This window comes from Cyanistes caeruleus, chromosome 4, assembly GCF_971803275.1.
Source record: "Cyanistes caeruleus chromosome 4, bCyaCae1.hap1.1, whole genome shotgun sequence".
Taxonomy (NCBI): domain Eukaryota; kingdom Metazoa; phylum Chordata; class Aves; order Passeriformes; family Paridae; genus Cyanistes; species Cyanistes caeruleus.
Window position 1 is genome coordinate 12,241,087 of NC_141704.1, and position 21,435 is coordinate 12,262,521.

General features: G+C 38.6%; 1 protein-coding gene and 1 long non-coding RNA gene across 4 annotated transcripts in view; one reads left to right on the plus strand and one right to left on the minus strand.

Moving 5' to 3' along the window:
• LOC111923267 (uncharacterized) overlaps positions 1-21,357 on the minus strand; it is a 31,108-nt gene extending 9,751 nt beyond the window's left edge. Inside the window, exons 1-5 of one of the 3 annotated variants that reach the window (XR_015286121.1) lie at positions 21,172-21,254; positions 20,672-21,017; positions 9,968-10,084; positions 7,818-7,960; positions 2,236-2,319 (exon numbers count right to left, since the gene is read on the minus strand). This is a non-coding gene — a long non-coding RNA (uncharacterized LOC111923267). Of the gene's footprint in view, positions 1-2,235; positions 2,320-4,902; positions 7,961-9,967; positions 10,085-20,671; positions 21,018-21,171 lie in introns of those variants that run through there. The other 2 variants (XR_015286122.1, XR_015286120.1) reach the window with 2 other exon arrangements.
• The window catches only part of GSAP (gamma-secretase activating protein), a 45,358-nt gene continuing 45,022 nt past the window's right edge, over positions 21,100-21,435 (plus strand). Inside the window, exon 1 of the mRNA XM_086886661.1 lies at positions 21,100-21,378. The gene's annotated coding sequence lies outside the window, so the exon portion shown is untranslated. The remainder of the gene's footprint in view (positions 21,379-21,435) is intronic.

Sequence of the window (21,435 nt, forward strand, 5' to 3'; positions counted from 1 at the left end):
TTTTCTCTTGTATAAATACATGACATATCCACATCTTCAGCAGTGTTTATATGTGTCCATTTGAAGACAGATATAGAAGTCATGTAAAAGATAAAGATAAATGCAACAAGTAGGATTAAAGACATGGAGTGATTACAGGATGAAGAACAATAAAATAAATAAAGGGTTAAAGGGTTTTGTTTGAAAAAAGAAAACATATACTAGAGAACAGTAAAACCAGGAGTGGCCTGGTTTAATAAAGTGAGTAGGAAATAACTGTTTCTTTCAGCCCAAAATCTGAAGATATCAAATGATGCTAGAAGATGCCAGTCTCCAGGCAAACAAAAGGACCTGTGTCTCCACTCATCACATTATTAACCAATAGAACTTGTGCCAGGACATTGTGGATGCTAAAAATGTACCTGAATTCAAAATATGATTTTGATAAATTCATGGAAGGACACCTAGGACTATTTATTACAAATCCACATCAGAATTACTGATCAGCAGACACTCAAAACATATTTTGGGAAGGGCTTCTAGAGAACCCTTATAACCTTCTCAGGAAACTTACTTGGCAGTCACAATTGGAAACAAGGTGCAGAGCTAGATGAAACTGCTCCTACCTATATGCAATTATTAAAGTTAGGAGTTATGCACTGTCAGTTTTGAGTCACTGTGCACAGAAGTAATCTGTTCTTCACCCGCAGAATAAAACTGGAATTCCTGGGCTGTGCCATCAAACTGTGCACATATATCTGCACTTCTTGGAGAAACATCAAGCCTGCTCTACACATGAAGCCACAATCTCCAATGTGTTATGAAAGTGTTTTTAACATATATCAAGACTCTCCTCACAAAGTGCGCACACTATCGTTGCACAATTGTCAGATTTCTCAGGAAACTTGCTGCTGCATACCTCTAAATCTTAGATAAATACACAGTTTCTCTCTATTGTACCAGACAATTTATAAATGAGAAATAATATATGCTCATGAGAAAACAGAAGGATGGTAATCCTATTTGGAATATTTTATTTGGAGGGAATGTGGCTTCTCTGACTTGAACCACAGTTTTTATATCATTTGGTGGTTCCTGTTTTCATTGTCTGCAAATGAGCGGCCTCTTTGTCTCTGTTTGGTGGTGGGACATAAAGGTTTGCTAGACAGTTACATTTCTTTACCTTCACCTTTTTTGTTGTCACAGTTCACAGTCCTATAATGAGAGGTGGTTGAGTTCATAAGAACACCCTCAAATTTCTTTTTGCCAAAATGCTCTTCCTGGTCCATACTGCACACGTGACTGAAGTTTTTGAGTGCAGAAGTGTGGTTTTGTAGTGATGTAAACCAAGATAGGGCCTTAATCGTGTTCATTTGCCTTAGTATTTGCTTTGCTGTTTCGACACAGTTTTCCCAGTCTGTTGACCTCCAAATAATAAAGGCTGCAAGTGCATTTATGAGCCCTCCATACCTTTTAAATATCTGAAATTCCTGGGATATTTAATGTGTTATATGAAAGAACTTTATCATAAATAATGTTTAATGCTATGCTGTTGTTATTAATTGCTTTGCTGACTAAAGAATTATTTAGCCGAATTTCATGAATAAAACTTCCCTCTGTATCTGAGGGATTGTTTTTAGATTATGCTAAGTGTATTGTGCTGTGCCTTGATCCTACATTTTATTCTCTGAAACACAGTGAGACCTGTTTGACAAAAAGTAATGTAAGCCTCCAGTTTTACATTCAATTGCAAGCTATATTTTCCAATCTTTTTTTTCTCAAAGAGAAAGGTTTTCTCACAGAAAAGCTGATAGCAGAGATACCAAACCTTGCTCAATAATATTTTCTAGGAATTCTTTATACAATTTACGTAACCAGAGCTTGTCCAGATGGTTTTCTTTGCTGTCCTATCATTGTGTCTCACTTCAAAGCTCTTGTAGACACATTATGATTTTCACATGTCTCAAATAAATATGGAAAGTTATCTTACTGTTACTAATGTGACTTTCACCTGGGGGATGGGTGTCCTGATGCTTTGGGCTGTTTCTGAAAGAACACAGATAAACTTTCTGACATCTAATAACAAAGTGAAATAATTCTTTCTCTGCTTGAGCATAAGTTTGCTCCCACAGTTGAGTGGGAGCAAACTTTTTTTTTGCTCCATTCCTGCCACAAGGCTGCTCCAAGGGCTGCTGGTGCAGGAGCTTAGAAACCTGTTTGACACATGTTAATGAATTATGAGACTTTCCAGCTCACACTCTGCTTTCAGTAGCCAGCTCAGCAGAAGCAGTCAATCACCAAAAACCTGGAGCCTTCATTGATTTCAACTGCTTGGCTTTTCTAAAGGGAAATATATATGGATATAGATATTTATTATCGATTCCTCTCACTTTATGTCCTAAAAGCTTAAGCAATTAATCAGTAATGAACATCCTCCCTTATACTTGACAATCAAATTTTAAGCTGAAAAATAGCCTGAATGAAAACACGTGTTGATTGCTGACACCCCCAGTAGCAGCTGCAATCCAGCTTCTGTGGGAGGTTCTTCTGCAGCCAGCACCAGGACAATGTGAGAGCAGATGTTTGTGGCTTTGTGTCCTGTATAGGGTTTCTGCCACAGGAGATCAGCCCTTGTCTCACCAGCCCTGTGAGAAGGAATGGGGGTAGCCAGCATGAACACTCATTTGGGTCCACCACCGGAAAAGGGCTACAGGGAATTACTGATAGTCCTGCTGGAGTGTAGCTGGCCCTCGCTTTGGGTGTTGTTTATTTAGAGTATACTGAGAGCTGCTGAATTCAGAATCTCCTCTTTGTGGCACAGCCACAAGAAGTGTAGGCTTAGGACTTAAGCTTAAGAACATTAATATTAGGATATTCTGATATGCACTTTTATTCTGTCATTACCAATAATTTGCAAAGGCAGGAACAAAATCAATATCATAAATATCATAATCCATCTTGGCAGAAAATGCACATAGAGGCATCAACATTTTAAAATAATTCCAGCTTCTACATGAAAAACTGTGAAGCATTTGTCTCAAGGAAAAAAAAAGGTTTTTTTAATAGTTTTCTGGAGGTCAGGTAATTTTTTTGACATATTATTACCTCATAATTTAGTAAAATACAGATTATGGCCTATGAACATCAAATACTTGATCTTCTCACTCCTTTTGTTGACATTTTTCTGCACGTTGCTTATCATACACTTCTCTAATGCGAACTTCTTCCTTTTGACCTAACAGTGATCTCAGCTGCTTTTCTCAGAAGAATCTACCTTTCAGCAAAGTTTATGACAAAATATTTTCAACTATTATTTTGTTGCCACCTTTTGATTTCATCATTCACAATGGATTATGATTGGCGAGTACTAAATGTAGATTTCTACTCACTAAGATTTAAAATTCCACTAAAATGGAATAAAAAATGTTTAATAACTGAAGCCTTAAAAGCCAGATGTTTTAAAAAATCTTTCTTAATTTTAAAACAACCATTTATTAGACAGATGGAGAGAACATTTTAAAGTTAATTTTTCTATCAGGACAAAGAGTTCAACAAAACTGGAATTTTCCAAACAATACCAGTTGAAATAGAATAAAATCACAAGGGTTAGAAATTGAGTGTAAAAAGTATAGATCTGATGAATGAGCCTGAGATATTAATGTGCATCCAACTACTAGCAACATACATTAAAACCCTTCCCCATTTCCTTTTCCCTTCAAATGCAACATGGACAGTTTATAGGTAACAGCCTTTCACCAAAATGGCAGGTTGAAGATTACTCAGTCACTAGAAGGCTTAATATTAAAAATTTGACTGTTTTTACACTTCGTTTTTGGTGTTGGTAAGTTGAGTTCACAGACATCAAAGACTGAATTTCAATGAACTTTTTCTGTTTCTATCCAAAATTTCAGTGAAAAAATATTACAACATTTTTTGATCAGGGCAGGTCAGGTCACAGTCCAGCTGGCTCCATGCCTCCCTTTAACCTGTCCCTAAGGGGCCAGTAGTGGATGATAAGGGAATGAATGCAAGAGATGAGACAGACCCACAGCCAGGTCATCCACAGGCACTGGCACTGTGCAGCTGGGAACATCCTTAACTGGAGTTTATACATTGACATCCTGTGCTAGTTACCAAATAGTATCTGAGAGTGTTGCAGCTCCTTGATATGATACATTTCCAGTCCAAAACATTCTATGGTATCTAGTTCTGCAGCATAATTATATGTTACCTGAAAAAGTACATCCCTTTGTTCATTTTAAATCTGTTGCCCATCAGGATTTCACTTGATTCCTCCTAAATCCTTGTATCACCAGAAAATTATGCCTAACACCCATTGTATTCACAAATTTAGAGTTCTCTCTCAAATTCCTCCTTACATTTTCTTCTGCAAGCCAGTCAGTTCAAAACTATTTTGAGTTTCTTCTTACAGAAGCTATTACATCTGCTCAGTGTTTGAAATTTTCAGCTGTCATCTTTGAACTAGACTATCCTGAATAATTCATTACCATTCCCAAACCAATCTCTACATATCCAAGATTGTTCATGGGCAGTAGTAACTGAGTAGTGTCCATCCCAGTAGGGATGCTTTCAGAGACTCATTATAATATCTTTCATTGTGAAGACAAGAATTCTGAAGAGAACTTTTTCTTTCATTATATGATACTTCAATTTCTCTCAAATACTTTGGTGAGGGACTTATGCTTTAAAAATCTGAAAACACCAGTATACCTACTATAAACACTGAGTGACCCTTGCCCATTGACCTCCAGCATCTCCAGTAACTTTGTGAAACACCACATCAGGTACAGAGGTTTTGCTGATTTTTCTTCAGCATACCAATCTGAATATAGTGTTTACTTTTTTGTATTCTTTTGTATAGTTTCCACCAGTATATTCATATGTACTTTTTTCTCATATGCCTTTTCTCTTTTAGAACAACATCTGTAAGGAAAACATCTTGTCATTTTTTGTACTCTATGCAAAACAAGCCAAAGGAACTTTAATAAAAAATTAATAGAACACATTTTCAGAGCTTCAAGGGCAAGTTTAACTGCAGAGAGGCTAGAAGGCCTTTTGAAAGTAATTCAAAGCCCACTGAGTCTTTTTGCAGCTCCAAAGATTTCCAATGCCTTTAGATGATTTGGTCACTGTGTGTTTGAAGCAAGGAAAAATTTGCAGCCAAGGCTCTGTGGTAGAAAAGGCTTCTGACTGGTTATAAAGTTCCCCATGAGGCTGATCCTGTTCTGTAGACTTCCAAGACTTCCTACTAACTTCAGCAAGCACAAAATAAAGCTACACCATCCCACTGCTGCTTTGGGAAACAAAGCCCATTTCAAGCTGAAGGAATCCTTTGTGAAGACGAATCCTATGCCATGTTTTGGGAGAACCAAATCTCAAAGTCCTTCTTCTGGAAAATTTTCATGCAAAATAATAGCTTAAAGCAATTCCGCAGTAGATAGTAAATGTCTAATTATTAAAAATGCTGCATCAAGGTAAAGAAAGAAAAAGACTGGTCTGGAATTTGATTGGACTTTTTTTCATTTGTAAAATACGTAAATAAGCAGTGACAAAAATGTCAGTACTGACATTTTATCTACCCTTCCTCCTTTTCTTACATATTTTACATTTTTCAAATAACTCCTTATCAGTTCATTTTTTGAAAAAATGCACTTTATATCTATTTTCACAATGTTTTGATGCAAAACTTTTGTGCATACACCATAATTTGCACATTAAAAGCCAATTTGCAATGCAAAATTTCATGTTAAATTTAATATGCAATTCAAATTTCCAAAACAATGGCACATACATTAAAAAATACTGCATTTTGAAAATATAATCTTATGTAGGCAATAGATTGCTATTGCACCTACAAAAGAATATCATAAAACTGTGAAACATGTCTTACAAGTCACAGCAAAAAATACATTAGTACTCTAAGCAGTAGTTTGTTTACATTAAAATTACCTCTGAGAAGGTTTACTGGGAAACTGAGTGCTTGGATTTTCCATTAGAGTACTGAGTGCAAGATGCAGGGTTGCTTCCATTTATGTGTGGCTTCTGTTCTTCTAAGCCACACAGAAATATCCATTTACTTTGAATTTTCTGTAAAAATCTGACTTAATTTCAACTGAAGACAGAGTTGTGTGAAACCAATAAATAAGATTGTGTTGGCTGCATACCTTTGGGGAAGGAATCATCAGTTCACACTTAGGAATATGGTACCAGACCTCACCAGGGATGTTTGGAGCTACAGAAAGGCTAAGGGAATGCAGAATTTCCAATCCTGTACTTCACACTGGCCCAGTCACTCCTCATTTAATACCAGAGGATGATTTGTAGAATGATCAAGAGTAAAATCTGGACAGCATCAAGTAGCTGGATGAGAAGGAAGTGTTAAAAAGGTGTTATTGTCATCTAAAAATGACCTAAAGAAAAGCAAAAACATTCACACTTTAGCATTCTCTGGTATCTCTGCAATTTAGATAAGATAATGCAGCATCAGATGCCACATTGGAGATTTTTCTGTAACCATGAGCTGAAAAAAAAATATCCCTTTTTGTAAATGATTCCTAAAGTTTTGGACAGTTGGTAACCCAAATTCTGAATTTGTTGGTAGGCCCACTAAATGCTTCTTTAAATGCCATAGATCCAATGCACATCTGTTTATCTGATAATCCTGTTTCAAAGTATGAGGGGGGACAGAAGAAAAGGGACCTGCAGAAATGTACTTGCTATTTCTTGGAGTGAATTTAATTTTTCTGAGTTGCTCTTGACCTTTCACTATCCCAGACTTTTTACTACCCCCATTTACCATTTTTGCACTAAGATCCTTCTACACAGCAATGAGTAAGAGCAAGATGAGCACAGCCACTTGGTAGAATTACAGTCAATAACTTAAACTGAGATCAAATGTTGGTTACTGGGGTAAATGCTTTTTTCATTTTCAGCTAGGGGAACTAACATTTCTACAGCATTGCATGTTTCTGAAATACTGAAAACATTTTAAATTGATTAATCCTGTCTGTCATACACATTGAGGTCAAACTTGCTTTTATGGGCAACAGTATTATTCAGGATTAACTCAGCAAAATTCAGCTTCTTCAGCATTGCATGCTAATATAATTTGGCTTTTAGTAATTACAAATATTTTAAAGAGGTTAAAACATTGAATGAAATGTTGTCCTGGTCTGCAAAGCTATTGCTGTGGTCTACAGGATTCCACAGTTTTAGGCAATGGCAGGATCTGCTCATTTTGAGGTTAAGCTTGTGTAAGGGGTAGGTAAAATTTATGCCTGAGACAAATTCACTGAACACAGGTTTTTGCCAACACCACAGGCCCTTGCCACATCTGTTCTACAAGTGCAAAAATTCACAGCATGTTACTGTTCACAGATGTTACTGAATCTCCACCTGGCTCAACGGGTGCAAATACAGGCCAAAAGGGAGGGTTTCTCTTACTGCTAAGGAACAGTGGTAGGCTGGCACACAGAAAGGACAGTGAGCACACACCACTAACTGGGTCCAATACAGCAAATCCTCATTCTTCCAAGATTACTGCCCTTTATCATATTGGATATATATTTAAATAACTGTAGGTTAAAAAAACCGAAACAGTCTCTCCTTAAATTAAATCCAGAAATGAAGAGCATTCATGGGCACAAGAGGAAATCCAAGAAGCAACTAGGTTTTTTAAAGCTTGGAAGACTAAACATAGACATTAGGAATATGCTTTCCAACATAAAGGATTGTTAAACATCAAAATAGGTTAATTTGGAAGGCCATAGACTAGAAAGTCTTTAGGAAATAGGAAGTTTTAAGAGACTTAAGCATACTTGCATTGAGGGTGGTTGAGGATACAGCTGATCAGCTCAGTATAGGGAATGGACCACCAATCTCCTGAATTCCCATACAGCTTCTCAGTACCATGATTCCATAGGGGTACAGCTGCCCTTAGTCTGGTACAATACAAACAATCCTGAAAGCAAATGACCAACCTGAAATAATTCTGCAAATGACTAAATTAAAGAGAAAAGAAACATCTGTACAATTTTCTTACTACCTTTTATCTCAAAGTTATGTATTATATTGGGTCAGACAAGAAAACAAACACCATATTCTGATGCAATCCAGTCCTGTCTGTTTTGCCCACATCACTGTTTTTTTTCCCCTATCTTGATTACAGATCAGAGTAGTCCAGGCTTAACATTGTAGTTGTCAGAACAAGAGGTCACTTGAGTCATTGCAATTTCCAGAAATGTGGCTTATACCCTCAGAATATTCTCTGGCAATGTTTTATTGTAAATAAAACATATTCCATATCATCCTGTTTTTGCAAAACTTTAGAAGAGTTGACAAAGAGGGATAGAATGGCTGAAGGGTTTCTGCTTGGGTTTTTTTGACTTCATAAGCATTAGAACAATACATTCCTGGTTTGGCCACTTTTATGGCTGACTGCCTGCACTTCTGGTAAAGAAGAAGTTGAAATGAACCAAACTGTAAACTGATGCCCTATTGCAGTCATGGTGTCTGCATCACCCATTAGACAGGGCAAACCATTTTGAGTGGCAAGATATTTGCCTTAGAACCAAACTCTTCACTGCTGTAACTCCTTTGATCTGTGTAAACCTGACTTTTTCTTTCTTTAGTTTTCGCAAATTGCATCTTGAGTTTTCACATGTATTTTTTTATGGTAGAAATTACATTTGTCTGTAAAAATACAAACCCTGATCTGAATGCAGTCTTGGTCACGTATACTGTAAAATTAGAAACTGAAAGCTGAACTGACACATTCAAAAATAAGTGGTCCTTCTAATTCCTATTAGAGGAAACAAACCAAAAAAAATAACGAGATAGAATTGGCTAATTCTTTTCTTAAATCCCAGTTTTATTCCCACAGTAAGATTACTAGCTAGTAAGTCTAGCTAGTGTCTAGAAAGCTAATTTTCAAATGTTCACCAATACTTTGCCCGTAAGTATAATCTGTGAAGATGCATGTGGAATACAAATGTTAAAAACATTACATCAAATTCTGGTCCAAACCAAAAACAAATTATGTTCCAATTTTGTGTCAGTAAATCCCCAGCACAGGTCAAAAGGCCCAACCAGCACCCAGCAGAATAAAAGCTGAGCACAAAGAAAAAGCTTTACTGTATCAACCACACTGAAGCAGGAATAAAAAATACTAGCATAAAAAAAATAGTAGAAAGTAAGCTACATTTATTCTCTAAATAGCAGGGAAAAAAGTCCATAGTATTTGTGGTTCCCAAATGCTTCAGAAGATTGTGGAGTATTTAGTGGAAATCTTTCAAAATTGCCAACTAAACTGATGGACATCTTGTCTGTACATGTTACATTACCAAAATTGGGCATTACTATATTTAAATGAGATTTTTGTGGAAGCTTTTCAGGTCTTACCAGTTTCAGACTAAACCAAACAGTGGTTCATTGAAATTGAAACATTTTCCAGTCAGTCTGGCCTAAAGACAAGCCTTAAGTGACTTAAATTCTGGAATTGTTTCAACTAAAAAAAAAAGAAAGTTTAAAGAAGCTATACTACTTATGATAATTTGGTTTTGCTGCACAGAATTTTTCCCAGCTTTCATATTTATTAGTTATATTTCCAAGATTTTAGAATCTGCCTCTAATTGTTTTTTCATTTATTTAGTATTCTAGATGGGTTGTGAGAGGTGTAGTCTAGGTGAGAAAGGCTGGATTACAGTGTTCAGAAAGTATGCTATAAAATGTAATAGTAGCATCAGCTATATCTTCATGGGCTAACAGCAGCTGATATATGAACCTAGCATCTGGGACAGTCTGACACCAATAAACCAGTAAATTTACAACAAGATTCTCTTTTCTGTTTTAAAAAAAATACATATAAAACCAACCAACCAACCAAAACTTACTGTGGTTCTCACAAACCTTAACATATGTACTTCTTACTGGTCAAAGATAGCCTATTTTAAGCAAAAATTATACACACCTTATATGAACACAGTTGTCCTAAAATCTGCAGCTTTAACTTTCAGATCCAGCAGTAATTGCTGTGTTTCCTGCTTCTGCAACCTTTATACATCCATGCAGGCCAATCCCAAGAAATCTGTAAGAAAAAAACATAGGTTTACCCACTTTATGAACACAATTCACCTTTGCAGACTATTAAGCCTGGTCTAGTTCACCAGTGGGCCCAGCTCATGCCTGTAATCATTTTGCTCTTTGAGTTCATTATTTTTATACATTCCTTGCTCTGCACTACTTTGTATTTGTAGTTACAAAGCACCTCGGGGTGGTGGGGTGGGGGGCAGACAGACCACTCTTGTCCATCATCCTCCACTCATTAAATAGTCACACAGTTTGGGTTCTTAGGTAACTCTCTAAAAGACTAAATAAAAGGATATTTTCATTAGTCTTGTTTTGAACGTCTGTATTCTCCACTGGAGAAGACCAAGCCTTTCACCTCACACTTATCCTCTTCAGTCATTACTTCACTGTTTGAAGGAGTCACACTGTTTCTTAAAATTTTGAGTATCCAGGACTCCTAAGTGAATTCATGGCATTTCACCAGAAAGGACCAGTCTGCTCTGATCAAACTGGTCCTCCAGGAGCAACAGCATGTTTCAAAACACTCAGCTTCTCCTGGTAGTAACACCTCCTACAAAAAGGATGGTGCAAGGGCAGTCATTACAGTAGGACTGCAGGCCTGGGAAAATTGAAAGCTGTTCTTAGAGTATTTGCAGTCCCCTGAAATAAAATGTACTTGCACTGGCCATTTGAAAGTGAAAATTGTACACCAGGCGAGCCCATCAGATGCGCTGGAGAAGTGGTGGCTTTACAGACTGGCATGGCTGAAAATGAAGCACTGAGAGGAGGTTACAAATTACTGCTCTGTGCTTCCCACAGTTTGGGGGAGGTGACACCTTGGGGATCCCATCTTTAGATAAAAATACATAGGATAAAAGGCTGAAATAAATTACTCATGATCATTAGCTTCTTAGTCATGGGAGAACTACAAAAAATACCAACAACTGGTTAGATTTGCATGCTGTACATTCATCCTGTGTCCTCAGTGAGTTTCTCAGTGGAAGGAACAGAGCCTGATCACCAAGCTGGAAAGGCAGCTCTGCAGGATGCTGCCTGATCTCCTCGGTGACTCTGATGATTACTTTATTAGGTTTTTTATAGAGCAATTTTTCTACCTCCACCTAGATTTTAAGCAAGTTATCTCTTTTTCTAATTTTCCATACATTCACCAACTTCAAACCTTTCCAGAAATGACAAAAAGCAGAACAGTAGCAGCCTGTATTATTTTCAACTGACTTCACTGCCTTTAGTTCAGGCAATCTGAGTTGTCCTGATATTTAAAGTGAATGAATCAGTGAAGATCAGCTATGAAGTTGATCTTTACATTCAGAACCAAAAATATTATTTCAGGATTTTGAGAAAAAGAGACTAATATTGATACAGGTTATGTACCAGTAATTAAAATGTAGAATAAAAAATAAGATTGTGGTAATTAAAAAGAAAAGTGAGTGTTTTTACAGTAAAATATCAAGGTGTCCTTAAGGTACCTAAACAACTGTAACCTCACTTCAAAGAGAAGTCACACAACAGTCAGACTATTAGAATTAAGGTATGCAGTGCATTTAGCTTTTAAGTAATTAAAACTGTTTTTTGAAATGTATTTACATTTTCATGTAATTTTTCTCCCAGCCTGAGAATACCTCTCAAGGCTATTATTCATGGAGTTCTTAAAACAAAATTGTGTAGAAACATTCACTCTGCACAATATGGGACATACAACTCATTAGCTAACCTCGTTAGGCTCAAAGTCCACAAAGCAATATAGAGTACCTAATTTGAGGTCCTTAAGCAATTTAGAGCATGAAAACTAAGCAAGCTTCTTGTTCCCAACCAAGAGCCACAGCCCCACTGTTTGCATGCCCAGCACCACCCTGCACATTTCCCTACCCACAGTCCCCACTAGGAATGTGTGAACATGTAAAACCCACTGCAACTGCAAGGTGCTGCTGTTTTCCATGGCCATTCTCTTCCTACTGGGCAAGGAACAGGTGAGAAAATGGATTTGGCAAGTAGTGAACACAGAATCAACCCTAGCATCAGAAGGGACCTTAAAGATCATCTAGTGTCGCTGTAGGACACGCAATGACTCTCACAGACACGGCTCCTGTGTAACAGGGAAAAAACTGGTTTTAGTCTTACAACTTCAGTATTTATAGATTCTTGGCAATGACCAGGGATTGGATAGTTAGGTTACCACCTTTCCAATCACACTGGTCGTGTGAGACATCCATCAAAAGATGTGTATCAGAAAGAATATATACATATCTATGTTTACAGTCACTGTCCTGGGAAAGTTCTTAGAAACTACGTCAACAAGATCAAAAAACTGAGTTTTCAGGGTGACAATCTAGTCCAACCCTCTGCCATGGTCAGGAACATCTTTTCATGCCATGGGCAGGGAGGTTGTGCAAAGTCCCATCCAGGGATGGGGTATCCCTAATGGGCAACCTGCTCCTGTGTCTCACCCACCCCTCATCATAAAACATTTCTTCCTTATAAGCAATCTAATCTACTCCCTCATGGTTTTAAACCATTGGCCTTTCTCCTATCACCACAGGCCTCAGTAAAAAGTCATTGTCCATATTTCATATACGCCACCTCTAAGTAAAGCAAGGCCACAATAAGGTCTTCCTGGAGTCCTCCCTTCTCCAGGCTAGGCAACTCCAACTCTCTCAGCCTGTCCTCGTAAGAGAGGTGCTCCAGCCCTCTGATCATTTTTGTGACCCTCTTCTGACATCGCTCCAACAGGTCTGCTTCTTTCCTGTGCAGAGGAAGCCAGACCTGCAGAACTCCAGGTGGGGTCTCATGAGAACAAGTAAGAGGGGCAGAATCCTCTCCCTCTCCCTGCTGCCCACACTGCTTTGGATGCAGCCCAAGGCACAACTGGCTTTCTGGGGAGAGAGTGCACATTGCCAGGTCATGTCCAGCTCTCTTCTACCAGCATCCCCAAGTCCTTCCCATTGCGGCTGCTCCCAATGCCTTCATCCACCAGCCTGTACTTATACTGGGGATTGTCCCAGTCCAGGTGGAGGAACTTGCTCTTGGCCTTGAGGTTCATCTTGATCTCCTGAAGTCTTCTGAAGCATGTTGCCAAGTACAGACTGTTCCTACAGCAATTTAACTGTCCCCACCAGTCTGCTGTCCTGGAGAGCTGCTTCCTGCCCTAGGGCCAAAGCTAAAAGCAATGTGTGACTACAACTGATAATTAACATTAGATGGCTTTTGTGCCTGTGAAAAGCAAACCACTCATTTACATGCCTTCAAAAAGAAACTTACAGAAAACAAAGTATAAAATGGAAATTAGAAGGCCTAGGTGAGAATTTGACAAGCAAATAGTCACTGGTAAGAAAAATTAAAGGGAACTTCATTACAATATTAAAGATGCAAATTATGGATCAATGGCACTCCCAAGAAAATAAGAAAAAACAATTACAAAGAATAAAGCCTCTGTATGCCTTTTCAAACATGAGTGTCAGAAAAACACAGAAGTTTAATAAGGATGATAAGAAGTAGGGAATAGATTTTACATGAAAATCTAACCTTGGAATAAGGAAAATGTGGTAAGTGCATATAAAATACTGAGTGAAGAATGACTATGCACTATTTTTCTTAACTTAAAAACTACAGTACACCACACAAAATTATCAGGCAGGAGAATTAAATGGAGAGATGTACTTTTTCCCATTTATTAAATCATTAAACTAATTATCAATGGATTTTGTGGATGCCAAAAAAATAAATTAGTATATTCCAGATCGTCTTGATTCCTTAATTTTTTAATCTGAAAGAGTTGCAAGAGAAGGAAAAAAACCTTTTATGTTTTTATATATGCTTTCTCTTAGCATCTATTACTAGCTACTGTCACTGGCAAGATGTTGTTTAGATGGACCTTTGATCCGACTGGCTTAGTTACTCCAAAGTTTTATACAAAACAAATAATCATCCCTGTTTAGCTTTTGTTTTTTTCCCAGCAGAGAACATTGATTATAATAATATTTTTCTTGTAATAAAAATACAAAAACAGCAGAAGGATTACAGAGGAAATAACATAGATGTTATAAACTGATAAATTTAAAAAAAAAACATAGGCAGGATACATCCAACACTGTAAGAACGAGAAAGTTCATGGGCGAACATACAAACCTTCTCATTTAAGTCATCTAACTATCTACTAGTACTTTAGGTCAGTAATGTAAGTATATATCCACAAAAATGTGGCTAAAACAGATTTCTAGGAATTATAAGAATCTTTTCCACCAGGTCAAGTGGTTGACAGTCTCTAATGACAAAAGGCCTAACCATGATCATGACAGGCCAAACACCTCTGCCCATACAAAGGAAAACCACACTCCAGAGTGTCCAGACAAAATGGAAAAACAAGTGCATATACATACATACATACATTACTTCTGGGTGTTAAAGAAGGTTTTTCAAAGGCTCTCCTTAGAAGATGTTCACAAAAACCTCTAAGAATGATCCATAGCATGGAAAGCAGCTTCTCCAAAGAAAAATTTAAAAGATTAATTGTGACCGACTTAGGAAAGAGCACAGAAGACTAAAAAGTGCCACAGGAAAGATGGAGCAGGAGTTTGAAATAAATTCAAAGCAATTAAATGATGGCAGTTTCTTAAATAATTCTCTTACTTCTCTCTTACTTCTCATATACCCTGTAATTAGACTGTGGATAAAAAAGGTCATTGAACCCAAAACTTAAAAAGGAATTAAACATTTTTTGTGGATTTTGAGAATATGTATAGTTCTAATTAATCTGATTACCCTGGAATATTAAATGTTACAATTTGAGGATAAATGAGTCTCTGACTATCAGAGATCAGAATGAAACCTAACATCCAAGACAGGTGCACTAGTATCATTATTTGACAACCACAGGCCTACCTGCACCTTTCTTAGAAGCATTTGTGATTCACCATTTCTGAAGGCACAACAATGCATTCATATGCAATTTTAAGCATATTTTTGGTTTCTGTACTCCTGCTGTGACAATTAATAGTGCTGTGGGAAGATGTAGGATCAAGCCCAATTGCAGCATTCCTCAGTTTTGGACTGATGTCATTTGTAGTGGAATGAGGAGTCAGTGGCCCAAAATGGGAGAAAGAGGAAGAGGAAAGCAAAAGGTGCTTTTTGGTTAGAGACCAGGGCAGTCTGGGCTGTAAACAAGTCAGATATGATGATTGCAATGCTTGTGTTTGCTGGCTAGGGTTAAAAGAGAGGAGTGTGCAGGGGAAAAGATGGAAGAGGAGGCTGGCCAGTACGTGCTCATGGGGAATTTGGCACAGATCTCTATGGCAGCCTGTCGTGTAGGGAACAGAGGCTGGAGACCTCAGGAAAAAAAAAAAATTGCTAGGCAGGAAGACTGGTACTTGTAGGACATTAGGGTCAATGGGCATTAAACATGAGAGCTACAGGAAGAAGCTGTAATGGATAGAAGTGCTGCACGCACGTCTGAGAGTAGTGTTTATCCACATGGAGCCTTCATACAAATGATAAACTAGTAAATCCCCTTTTAGATAGTGTTTGTAAGTACAGACCAAGGCAATAAGAAATGTCTCGGGGTCCAGTAGCAGAACTGTCTCCTTGTGGAGAAGTCAATGTAATGGAATAGTCAAGGCAGATATGCTTTCCACCATGTCTTGGCCTGATCTTGGGAAAGAATAAAAGCTGAGTCTCAGCTTCCAACATGGTTGGGAAAGGAAGTTATACCTTCTTGAGAAAAAAACCAATTACTTTTAGTAATAATTCTTATGATTGAATGTACTGTCTTCCAAAATTTAATTCCAAATAATTGAATGCTTTCATTTGTAGCTGTACACCTAATGTAGTAACACTCAGTTTATTGTTGTAGTACTGAGTGCAGAACTTAGCTGCATATTTCCCCCTTATTTTTGTACTTATAACAAAGTGAAAATAACACATGGATCTCAGGAATTGATTCTGTGACATTTTACCATGGTCCACTGAGCTGGGAACCAAGCTTGCACTCATGAGAATATGCTTCCCAAGACAGGTCAGTGAATAAAAGCTCCTCACATGAGTAAGGCTACAAGAATAGACTACAGGAGGTCAAGGTCAGTGGTGAGTTTTGGCTGAGTCAGGGTTGGAGGATAAGGCCCTTATGAATCCTATAAATAGTTCATTGTTAAAAGAGGTCAGACCTAATTCTGGAAGTATTTTGGAAGAAGAAACCACTGCGTGACTGATGACGTACACCAACCCAAGCCTCTCTGCTTATTAATGTGACATTTGTTTGGAACCAACATATAATAAATAAAAGATATTTTTAGGATGTGCCAGGGAAATGTATTCAGATTTTCAGAGAATAATTTGAGTATATTAAAAGTGTTGCACAGTATCAAAGAAATGGTTGTTAGAGTACACAAATAAGTAATTTAAAACCCGTGGTTTCTATTGATCCTCATGGAAACAGAAAAGCAGGCCAAGGAGGCTAAAAGTAGGTTTTACTCACCTGACTTCAATTAGCTAAAAGCTCATAGCTGGACTACTTTTACTCTAAGTCAAGGGAAGCAGGTGCCTCTACTACCATTTACCACATCCTAAGGCTGTAGCTTGGCAGAAACTTACACCAACCCAAGTGAGCACCAACATTGGGAAAAGCAGTTTCCCCAAGATCTTTTGCCCAGAATGAGTGGTTTATTCCCAGTTCTGTAGAGTAACTTCGTTTTTGTTCACATTAGAGTTCAGCAACCTTGATAGATAGCTAACATACTGAAACCATCCTCTTCCACCTCCTTCTTTTTCTCCTCAAGGTTACTTTTCAATTGGATCAGTTGTCTGGTCTGGAAACTATGCCAGCAGCAGCTGGGCACCGGGTCAGAGCAATTCTGGGCAAAAATGACTGCTTCTTTCAACTTGAATGTCAGAGGAAGGCATTTTGTAAAGTGTCTGAATGAGCCATGTGGGTATAACACTTCACTGCCACCAGTACAGGGAGATCTATTCTGTTCTCCCTGCTCCCAGGGCCACACAACCACCACTTCCCTTTGCAATGGCTATGGACTCATAAAAGCCTTCTGTGACTGGAGGCACCTTCATAAGCTGGTAGAAAATTAAACCATTAAAAAAAAAGTAAATAGATTTTAGTGTGCTATCCAATACAGCTGGATCACAGAGGTGTCAGACAGGCAGGAGAGCTGGCAAATGAAGACAGAGGCTGAGTGATCTGGGGATGAGGAAGCGAGAAGAAAATAAGAAGGGAAAGAAGTCTGGGTCCATCCTTTCAACAGTTGTGAGCTGTTAGATCAGCTGCTCATCAAACTGCACCCTCAGGGCCCGCTTCCATATTACATTTGATATGATCTAATTGGAGGCAGACATGGGAAGGAGCAGTGCCACTTTCCTCCAGGCCTGCAGATGCACATTCCCAATAGGCATGAGAGCAGAAGTGAGGGGAACAGGAGAACCAGCATCCACACTCAGGTAAAATCTACCTTAAATTAAATTAAAAATAAACTGCTAAAACCAGGTGGTATCAGTCACTCTCTGGAGTTCTTATATTTCCTCATTAACTAGAAGGAGCCTAGACAAAAACCTCATACTAAAACCCTATTTTCAAAGTGCCTGAAGCTCAGTGAAACAAAAGTCAGACTGATGTGCTGTCCCTGTCTACAGTCTCCATTCTACAGTGCTGCAACCTTACATTTTGAAGGAATGCATTTGTACTAAATAATTCTTTCATTTTACAATAAAATTGATAATGGAAATACATGTAAAAAGTGAAAGCAATTGGAACTGATCTGCTGATATATGCATTATTATACCAGTTTCCAAGAGAGTTGTAACTGTTGCAAAGTATTGACACTGTCCACTTGCAATTCAAAATGAAGTCAAAACTGAAAGAACACAAAGGATAAAAGACCAAGTTTCTAAACCCTACTGATGAATCCCAATCAGGCTGGAGCTGGAAGAATAAACATAGAGCCAAGAGCTCCTCCAACAGCTGTTGAGACAGTGTGTGCTCACAGGGCTTTCATCAGCACTAGCAGGGGTTATTAGTCTCTGGAAAGAACAAAGGAGCCTCAGAGCCTGGGCCATGGAGGGAGAAGCAGCGGAAACAAAAAGGCCACTTGGATGACAGTCAGATACTTCCCTAAGTCCCATTCTCTTCCCCTTCCTCACTTGGAGGAATACCTTAACTGTTTCAGGAGCCTCTTTCACTCATGTTACTGGCTTGAGTGTTACTGACTTCAATGAAGCCATTAAAAAGAAGGTGCTATTCAACATGAACATGAAGCAAGATGTTTTTTTTTTCATTAGTAGTTGAAAGACTATTTCCTATGATGAATTATTAAACAAAGCATACAAAAGCACCTCCATGAAGCACTGGTTTCCGTAACAGATGCTGACTGATTTCAAGTAACTCTGATCTATGTTGATATTCAGTGATTAAAGAGACTAAAAAAAGGTAGTCTCACACACTGAAATAAAGGTATTTCATTCTACTGACTCTGAATCGCACACTTTACTATTAAAATATTGATTTCAAATTGCATCTTTTTTGTGTGGCCAAGAGGATTTAGTAAAGATATTAAGCACCAACTCCAGAAAAAAAAAAATTGTGTATTTTTTGAGTTTGACTGCATGAAAACATTCAAGGAAACAACTGTCTAGACATGATGACAATAAACCCTCTATTACTGGAACGGCGGGAAAAGAGGTTGCCCTCAGTAAGCAATACTTCCCAAAAAAGTCATGAGCTGTTTGCCAGGCTGTCATGTGATTAAATAATTATTTCAGATATTCATTCTTTATAAGAAGTCTTATATATAATTTCCCAATGTGGAACACATCGGTGGTTTATGGATCTTAGATCTGTATGTTTGTGTCCACAAACAAAGCTTTGTTCTGTTGAGAACTGAACGGTGCCTTACATCCATCACTGCCATATCAGGGGACAATGTTTCACCAGATCCACACTCGTGTCATGGTATAATTTTGTAATTCTTGCAATATGAACGGTGTGAAAAGGGATTAAAGGCACAAAGGAATTAGCACAAAAATTGTTATTTGCAGTAAAATAATGCTAATGATGATTACAATGCACTCAATAGGGCCATTACTGCTCTCTAATGATTTCCCTGTGGTCAAGACTCAATCCAGATAAAAATTCAAAGGAGATCCTCTTGTTACTAAGGCAGGAACAGATTTCTGATTAAAAAGAAAGTAGAGAAATTTAACTTGTCTTTTTCTTTTTTATGGGAGCTTTAGCTTCACATCCCTCTCCTGGAAGTTGCTTCATTGGGATCAACTCCTGTGCCGGCACAGCTTCAGATTGGAACTAAAAACCAAAATTAAGTGAGTCAGATAATCAGAAAAGGAAATATATGAGTATAAATGGAGAGCAAAATTCACCACTTGGTGAATTTCACGATGCACACAAAAGTGACAAATGGGTTATAAGATTTATATCACCTGACAGAGATAAGAAATTAGGTTGTTTCTTTAAACAAAGAGCTTCTCTGTACATCGAGCAAACTTGGGAGATATCAAAAATATCAAGACCAATATTAAGACCAGGCTCCGTCTTAATTCAAAGTCTGCTGAAGGGTTTTTTTAGATCCTTATGGCTTTTGCATCAACTGTTTAATTTTATGTATCAAGTCTAAGGTGGCCTGATACTCTGGTACTGAGTTATTACCTGAAAAACTCTGAGTCAGCTTTGTGGTTTCTGAGGAAAGTGTTATGATTCTAGGAATTCAACCTGGAGCTCTGGGCCTGTAGATATGGCCTCTGATGTGCATAGCCAGACTGATGGCTCAAGGAATACTGGATTTTAAATAATAAGCATGAACTCTAGATCTGGGTACAGGAGACTTTCTCCATGTGAAAATCTCCCCTTTTGCACATACTTAAAAGAATCAGTCATTTAATTGTCTTTGTTTTCCTCCTTTGCTTGCCTCTCCAGTTGTGTAATTTCCAGTTGTGTCATTCTCATACCCAGGAATTATCCCCATCTTTTCTCTCAAAAAGTGCATCCATTTGGGACCTCTTATCTGTTTTTGACTTTTGTGTCTGAAATAAATACTCCAGTCACATTTTCAAGCTTTATTTCACAACAGTGAAAATATAAACTGAAATTCTTGTACAACCACTTGATCTAAGGAGCTTTAAGAAAAATGCTGAATATGAAACTTGTGGTTAAATTGTAAAAGTTTGCAATATGGAGATTGAGAAGAAGAGCATGTTTGCTTTGCATTTCAATTATCAACCTGCCTTTCATCCACACTTTGCAGACATACTGATTTTGATGTGGCCTTTTCATAGCTCCAGATCTTAGCAGTGATGGGGAAAAACTTGGTACAGGGATTAGCTCTTAGAACTGGCTCAAGCTGTTTTGTATTTGGTTATGTCAAGCTTGGTGTGTGCTCTCATAACCTCTATCCACTTTTATGCCACCTTTAGCTGGCTGATATCAGCCAGCACATTACAGAAGGGAAATGGCAATTAGGCAGACTATAGATAGCCATAGAGTAGCACCTTATCAGTGTTACAAATATTTCCAACAGCTAAAATAACCCCAAGCAAACAAACCACAACTTCCCCCCCCCGCTAAGATTACATGAAGTTTTACCTCCTTTGCAGATGAAAAGCACGAGCAGGCCAGGCCTGAGGGGACATCCCTAGCTTTGCTGGCAGTTTTCCAACAGAGACTCCGTCTATTCAACAGGCAATTTCAGAGTGCACAGCCTCAGAAAACAAGGATCTTACTTGAAGTTCTGGAAAACATCTAATGCTTCCTGGGGGATCGCAAGCAGGGCAACTCATTATGAGGCTTCCTGGTGTGAACACCCGGTGAGTGAAGCTCAACTCCAGGCCTCACTGACAGGCTGCTGTCGGAGGCACTCGGAGCCACTCTGGTGAAGCTTCCAAAAGCCCCTTCTCTCTGCTAACAAATGACAGGAGGGAATGGCCAGGACCTGTGCCAGAGAAAGTGTAGGTTGGATATTACAAAAAGGATCTTCACCTAGAGGATGGATGGACACTGGGACAGGCTCTCCAGGGAAGCAGTCACAGCACTAAGAAGAGCTCGCACAACGCTCTCAAGCACATGCTGTGATGCTTGAGGCTGACCTGCTCAGGGACAGGAGCTGGACTTCGATAACATTTGCGGGCCCTTTCCTACTCAGAATATTTTGTGATTCTGTGATTCTTCCAGCCGGCCTGAGGAGGAGCCTGGGCTCAGAGGAGAAACGAGAGCCTTCCAGTACCGCGGGTCACCAGCACGGAGGCCGCCGGCGCGGGCGGCTCGGAGGCGCTGTGCCGCCGCCGCCGTGCTCGGTAGGAAGCGGAAGGGCCGGCGGCGCCGGGAGCGGGCCGGGAAGCGCCGGAACACCC